The sequence below is a fragment of the Pleurodeles waltl genome, chromosome 9, assembly GCF_031143425.1.
Source record: "Pleurodeles waltl isolate 20211129_DDA chromosome 9, aPleWal1.hap1.20221129, whole genome shotgun sequence".
Classification (NCBI taxonomy): Eukaryota; Metazoa; Chordata; class Amphibia; order Caudata; family Salamandridae; genus Pleurodeles; species Pleurodeles waltl.
Window position 1 is genome coordinate 1032227520 of NC_090448.1, and position 7932 is coordinate 1032235451.

The 7932-nt window shown below is 45.6% G+C and overlaps 1 protein-coding gene across 3 annotated transcripts in view; it reads right to left on the reverse strand.

Moving 5' to 3' along the window:
• LRFN5 (leucine rich repeat and fibronectin type III domain containing 5) overlaps positions 1-7626 on the reverse strand; it is a 1034736-nt gene extending 1027110 nt beyond the window's left edge. For 2 of the 3 annotated variants that reach the window (XM_069208631.1, XM_069208630.1), the window contains exon 1: positions 5907-7353. The gene's annotated coding sequence lies outside the window, so the exon portion shown is untranslated. Of the gene's footprint in view, positions 1-5906 lie in introns of all 3 variants that reach the window. The other variant, XM_069208629.1, reaches the window with a different exon arrangement.
• Between the last annotated feature and the right edge of the window lie 306 nt (positions 7627-7932).

Consider the following 7932-nt stretch of genomic DNA (forward strand, 5'->3'; position numbering starts at 1 on the left):
GATCTAGTAAGCACTCACTATTGCATGCATCTGATGCGTCTGGAAGCACACATTGTGCAGTAAGCTCAGTGCTTGACTAATCAGTCACTGACCAAACAAGCATATCTGCCAATTTTGCCCATGGCCTCAATACGCACTCATTACTTGATTTGCCAAATGTCGAGATAAAACCTTCGTAATAATTTCATCATGCCGCTAAGAAGCAGAGATTGTCTTCTGTGGTCAATTTGCCATGCCCAACTACTAATGTCCAAGTAATTTAGAAGAGAGGGATGCCTCTTCGCTTTTCAATGGGTTGGGGAAGGCGTAGCTGCTTTCTGTGGCCTTCTTCCGCTGAACACAACCTCTGGAACGTGGAAAGGATGCTTACCATGCACCTCTAACTGACTAAGCAGCAAGACTGTGAATTTCAATGTAAAGTGAGAGTTGGACAGAGGGTACGCCCACAATACGCCATCCATTCTCGTTGCCTACAAGCCAACAGAAGAAAGAGTAATTTCATGAAGGGTACAGGGAGACAGTGCACCTGACATCAGCAGCAAATGCTTTTAAGCCACATGAGTGCTGCTATGGCTCTGCTTCCTGCGGTTAAATTTACTCTGAGGTTTCGCTGGCTATTAAATAAGTCCACAGGCACTCGTATGTCTGTCTGACACCGTTCCACCCACTGGTGCATGTATTTGTTAGGCCACGCAAAAAACAGTGAATCTTGGGGGGAATCATGTAAAAAATATATATGACATCATATTAGGTTTTCATAGGTTGGAGCAGAACTGCAGAAAGCACCCGGAAAAGGAGCTCCAAATTAGTCACAAGTTCAAATCAATAGAGCACAGTAGAAAGCCATATACAAACATCATGCTGCATCGATAACTCAGAAAGAAAACCTGCAATAATTTCTTATTAAAATGAATGCATTGCAGCATATCAATACACGCCAAAGGCTTAGAGGGGGAACAGTTAGTAATGGCAGTTACTGCACAGAACCAGGCTGCTTGTGCATTGGAGGAAATGTGGAATGAAAACCTTGTCTAGCTCTAAATGCATTATACATTCCCTATCATTTCAAAGTTCCAATGTTTAAAAAAGATTCGGCTATGGTCAGTGACCACAAATTATTGACTGTATTCTGAAACTGAACCATTAGCTCGTATAGATTATGTTCTATAAAACAATTCCATGCTCATAAGCAATGTGTTTATGAAAATGGGAGCACTCTGTTATGGTATATGATGTGCTTAGGTAGAACATACTATTAGGTAAACAGATCCCTCTGTGGGTGTAACTTCTAATTACAATGTCCCGAGATAGCATTAAATCTGCTCAGTGAGTGATAGGGTGTTTCCGTCATCAGGTCCACTCAATTATAAACTACAAATCTTGAGAGCGTGGCATAAGGGGACAAGTTATTTAATCCCGAGCCTTTCCTCATTTTCCAGGTGTATAAAACGTGTTCACCTAAACATATGCACTCGAACGTACATGCATGTAAAAATGTTAAGGACTGAGATGTCATGTGTTTGTCACCAGTGGTCATGGCTCAAGCTAAAGGACGTCACTCAATTGTACAACCGCCACTGGTCACAGGTAACCATCATGGACAATAGGCATCAGAAGAGCGAGCAGGAAAGAGATTTATGAATTCCTCTTTCTGTAAACTCCGATTTTCACCGTCTCTTAGCTAGGGCTTTTTTTTATAATTGAGGAGATACCGAAGCCATTTTGTGTCGAGTCTGAAGCAGAACCAGCCTGCGCTCTGAAGCAGGAGAAGGGTTTTGCACCTTTTCTTCAGGGGCGAGAGGCGCCTATAGAGTCTGAAAATGTCACTGTGATGGTGAGCGAAGAATGGGATCGTGAGGATGACCTGCATACTGTCGGTTCAAACACTGAAAATGTCGTTGTTCTTAGCAAATTACTGTACTGCTCTCAAAAACTTACATAATAAAATATAGGGTAGAATGTATCCCCCAAAACTCTTCCCCTAAGACCATATTGACAAAAGGCATCACATTTCTTATACATAAATATCAATATGTGCTTGTAATATGTGGACATGTATGCGTATAATCGTTTACAGAGAAAGGGTATTTCTGTATGCATCAGTGTTAGTAGAACAATATATAGATTTATGCTATGGTAGTGAAAATGGATGTAGCCAAATTAAATATAGTTTTGGGGAACGAGTACACTAATAAACTTATGCGCTCCTCCCATTTAATACCACAGTACAAAGGTCAGATTTTACATTTTTACATTATTTTCGTATGACATCCCAATTAATGTGAGAAAACACAGTCTATTTCTCAGAGATTGAGGGCTACAATGCCTTCAGAGCATACAATCTCTGCTGATGCTCACAAGGCCTGTTCAAGTGACTGTGTGTCATGTATGGGCTTAAACCGCTATCTCCTGCTAAATATTTGTCATATATAAATATATTTCTTTAGAACTATTACAAAACGCCATGCATGAAGTCTACAAGGGTAACCTGTTATGTGCTACTAATTTTGAGATAGGAAATAGCCCTCATGACACACTTGAAACTTCGCTTCTTGTAAATCATTGTCCCTCCCATACTAAACAAATAAACGACTACACTTTGCCCATAGACAGATAGATAGATAAATAGATAGATAGATAGATAGATAGATAGATAGATAGATAGATAGATAGATAGATAGATAGATAGATAATTTTGCATTTTCTCGATGTTTTCTTTTCTGCAACTGAGAAGCTTTCTGTTTCAAACTAATAGAAACAACAGCTAAAATGCAGCCAGTTAGTTTGCGTTGTTAGCACATCCAGCCAATTTTATCAACTGTTGTAACTTTTAAAACATCACCAACGGCCTTGATATATTACCAGCTATCCAATAGGTCAAATACACGAATGATACATGCAATTACAATTGTAAAACGTGTGCACTAAAAAAATCACGCCACTAACATTTACAGTCTCATTCATAACAAGGAGCGTGATAACGAGCCACCGCAGAAACGAAAAAAAAACAAGAGAAACTGAGGTAGAGAAGTGTGGTGGGAGAGAGACAGGGAGAGAAATGGGAAGAGAGAAGTAGGAGAGCAAGACATGCGGACTAGAAAGGGAATAAGGAAGGGGGAGATGGAGATAGGGTGGGAAGAGGGAGATGTGGAGAAATGCAGAGTGATAAAGAGAGCGCGCTTGTCCTCGTAAATGTGTATACCAGCTTCTCTCCAGTCATCATGCGTTTGCATGTAGCATTACTTTGCCCACAAGTGCCTTGTGTGTCTTTTCCACATAACCTTCAAAGTCTGAAAATCCTATACTGATGTCATGGCTCCCTTCAGCATAGCATTAGCAACACTGGACAGATGCATGTAGAAACCTCATTAGGTATTCGAAGGAGATGCTCGTCGTAGGTGCACGATAGCAATGCGATGAGATAACAGCTTGACCATAGTCGTGAGTGTGAACCTCAGGTACGCAGTTCACAACTTGTGAATAATTACAAAAGATTTGTGCCTTCTCGAATAAATTAAAGCTTTGAATGTGCCTCTCGTTCAATGAATAAATGTTTCACGTGCATTTTTACCACAAACAACAGTGCCTTGAAGTTCTGTATAAAGCACGTCTGCATATGCAGGTCAAGTTATGGAGTAGCCGGGTATTTGTGTTGTGCATAAACATCTATATTGTGACTATAATGAGTCTGCGAGGTAGTTAGTAGGCTCTGGCGTTCCATTCATAGTGTTGCATCTTTTTAAAGCCCCTCTTGATCTTGAAGTGTTGAATTATCCTTGACATTGATCGAGCAGCAACTGAAAACAGAAGGGTGTCAATTCCATGTTCTTGCCATGCAAAGCACAATTGCATCGTTTGTCTTTCTAAAACTAAATGATTTTACATTATCTAAAATGAATCATGTAATCCCTGGCAAGCAGGACAGTGTGAACCAGCTTTAGATCAGCCCACATGCTGCTGGAATAAATCCACTGTGTTTGGCTACAAGTCCAGTCGCGTAGTGCCAGAAAAAGAAACATGTGGCATTTCAAGGGATTTGAAATACATTCAATAATCCCCAAACAATAATCCAATTGCGTGTGTTGGTACAGTGCTCGTTTGCATATGTGGGCGTATGTGTGTTCACTTCTACATTAATTATTTATTGACTGTTGTCATGATTTACTAAAAATAGATGCAACTGGGAAACACCATTCTGGAGTCTGAAAAACGTCCATTTCCCTCATCGGCCCCTCCCCTTTAAGGCCCCATCCTCAGTGGTTGCATATTGCAAAGGGTCTATATCAAGGACGAAAGATAACCCTTAGCTCCTACCAATTGTATCTTTCTTGCGTTCTGCCAAGCAAATGACACACAAAATGGTGTGATCACGATTATCCAATGTTTGAAGTCACTGACGCGAAGGCAAGTGAAAACCTCCCTTTCTAGTCTTACATCATGTTCAAACTCATGATTAAGGTTATGCTTTTCAACTGTATGTGACAACAGGCCCGGGACACAGGCATCTTCCATCAATCACCACAACATTTAGTTAAACGTAGAACACAGCACTGCCTTTTTCTTAAACGCGTTCCATAGTGGTGAAAAAAGCAGAGAACTGTTATTGTTTTCAAATAACTGCACAAACAATGCCCGACCCAGGCATCCTGCAGCAAGTGTCGCCATTTTCAGAGCCCAGCCTTAAGCTGGCGCGCGGCCTGCACAACATGGCAGCGGAGCCCTGGCGGCCTGCTCTTTGCGCCCCCTTCCGGCCAGGGCCGAGCGGCAACTCCTCTGACGGCTTCTGCTCTCCAGCATCATCCTGCAGGCAGAAAATGCCATCACCTGGAGAGCTGTGAAACTGCAGCGCTGAGCAGAGCTCCCTAGGCGTTCGAGGCTGGAAAAGGACGGGAGTCCCTCCGGCGATCGAGAAAAAGGGTCACCAGGCCAGGCCTGAGCTCCGGCAGAGGCGGCGGCTGCGACAGCACCTGCCCGGCAGGCCATCCAGCCTCCGCCTACTGCAAAAACTTCCAGACGTAAAAAGCATAACGCATCTGAATTATTTAAATGATCTCCACAAAAACATGAAACATTTACGAGGCAAGTTTTGGAGTGCTGCATCGTGTTGAAGTAAACCTAACCCCTCTCGGAGTAGCTGGGTGTACGTCCCAGAGGAGAAGGTAATGACTGCAGGAACTAACCAAGACATGTCATCTCCGTGCATCGGATGGTGCGAACATCACCACCTGCACACAGTCTTATTCATCTAGTTCCGGGACACTTACCCCCGCATCACTCTGCTCACGTACACCACCCACATCATACGCGTGCACGTGCCATGTTGCCACGCAGAGTGCACTTGTTTTTTATTGCTTCCCTTCAATGAATATATAGTCACTGGTTGAATCGCTTACATTTCAACATAAATAGAATTACACATCATGTTCTATCGGTTTAGAAAAACAAAACAAAAAACACAAATTGGAACCTGGGCCATGGGGGTGTGTGCCACATACATGTATAACAGTGTCTGTTAAAAAAGTATACAGTATCCTTGTCGGTAACTGCCCCGCCTCCCCTTCCCGCTATAGGGAATGGAATAATATTAGGCTTGACAGTAACAGTGCAGACTATCTCGGTCTAAAACATGGAGTGTGATATTGGTCCCATCACTGGATGAAAGATTGAACGCCTATGAACTGATTTTCTTGGCATAACCAGGTTGCTCAATATTTTAAATGCCTTACATGCAATACGCGGCCTCTTTTAGCCTGTGCTTGTATTAATGCCAGACGAAATCCCATCCGTACAGAACGTGACCTGCAATGCAGGCAAAACAATGCACACAGGATTATTATAAAACGAGATAATGGTGGTCTCGTTACCTGCTGCATCTAGGGGAAAGGGGGCGCGGTAACACGCTTTACCTGGAGAAATGGCAACAACGATGCGGCTGGAGGTGCTGTGGTGGGGGTCCTCAGCCGGGTCTGCTCTCCGCCCAGGCTCTGCACTGAAATTCTAGGCATGGAAGTTGATTCTGAGCACAAGTACTGACCGGCCTGTAATCCGGTCGACTGTATCCATGAAAAGGGCAGCCTCTCGGCTCGCGGGGAGAGACAGGCAGCTGCAATCTGAGCCGGGCTCTACAGTCATCTCCAGGACAGGAAAAAACAGGCAGCAGCACAATCTGGTTGGCATATCCTTTCAATCACATCCCTTCATGTTGCCTGCAGACCAAATCTACTTAGCTCGGCAGCAGCTGACATTATTGACGTTTCCTTTCCCGATCCAAAAGAAGGAACCAGTTTAAAGCTCCGTCTGCCGTGTCAAAGTAGTCGAAGGAGACAACCCCCAAAGGGAACTTTGCGCCCTGCCAGTCGGCGACCAAGCCCCCTGACAACCGCTTATGACCTTGCGATGTACCTGATCCAGGTCAGTCCTCGAGCCCCGCTCCGTGAATCCCTCTCCGTCGAGCAAAAATGAGCACCTTGGCAAGCAGAGCCTCCAGTCAACCAGCCGTGACTGGGGACTGCTCGGCGTGCGTGCACGGTAATCCTTGGGTTACTGGGTTTGGAATTCGATAGCTAGCAGCATAGCTTCCCCTTCGAGACAAAACAGGCTCTCTCACGATAAGCAGGAAACTTAGAGCGGAAGAAATCCCTCTCCAAGGTACTGAAGGAAACCGACACACTTAAGCCGTCCGCCCATTCATCTCGGGTGTGTTTAATCCTCCAGCCTTTATAGTCAGTCGTGTTATTGCAAGGTTTTGTTGTAAATCGCCCGCACAGCGAAGGGCACGTTCAGGGTAAGACTACCCCCTTTTCCCCTGTGATCTGCCTACGGTGAGCCATTGCAGGTCCCCCTGCATGTGCACACCCTGCGATTCGCCTCCGTGCCTCACGCCACCTCCACCCTACCTTGAAAAAAAGCGCACGCAGGCAGCGGCGGCTAGTCAGTTTCTCTCGACGATCTCCAGCCGCCCCTGGCAGCGGGAGGCAGCACGCGTCTGCTTCTCATCCCATCCGGCCAGAGGCATGCCCACGCACCCGGACAGCCTGGACGGGCACCGCAGAGCCAGCAGACTGAGCCCTCAGTCTCTGCAGTGAGCGCGATCGAGCGGCTGTGGAGGGGAAGTCAGATCAAATCTCAGCAGGCAGGACTGCGCCGCTGCTCCCAGCACTTCCCTGGTCTACCCTCCACGCTGAGTTAATCCCGAGAATGACTGAATGCCACAGACGTGCCCTGTCCCGGGCGTTTAATATGTAAGCGGGACGTCTTCTTCTGCTTTCCACCTCTTTAGCCCGGTAACGGGATCGCTGCCCGATTAGATACGGTAAATCTGTGCCACTGGCATTACATAACTCGAGAAATGCCCGAATGCTACGTATTTAGGGAGGCGGGGCACCCACAGAACCCAAATGTAGTGTTTCTTTCATAGGATCCGCTGCTGAAAATGTATTTTACGAGAAACAGAATAAATAAAATAAAATACATAAAAAACAATCTCTGGTTGTCGTGGGAGAAGAGATCCCTAGCAGAAATGACATAAGGTCGTTTGAAGAGTATAGCGCACAGCCTGTCGATCTGGGACGGGGACACCAGGAGACATCCCATTCGCGCACCAGGTACAGCAGACGATCGTGTAATGGAGATACAGGGGCGGGGCGAGAAGACAGGAGGGAGACGGGCAAAGAGTAGCCTAGAGCCTGTCAGCTGCCCTGAAAGCACAAGTAAATGCCCTCCAACATGAGCAGGAGACCACCAAGTGCACGTGTAGCCATCAGATCTCCCGTCGCAGCCCTCCGCATACTGGACCATCATCAGGAGTGTAGCTAGAAGTCCCTGTTGGGAATTTAGGCTTTAAGTGTCCCAGGGCAGTCACTCGACAAGCTCACATCGAGAGGTCTACTTTAGTAGGCTCGCAGATGCGGCCATGCCAGAAACTTCACTGCG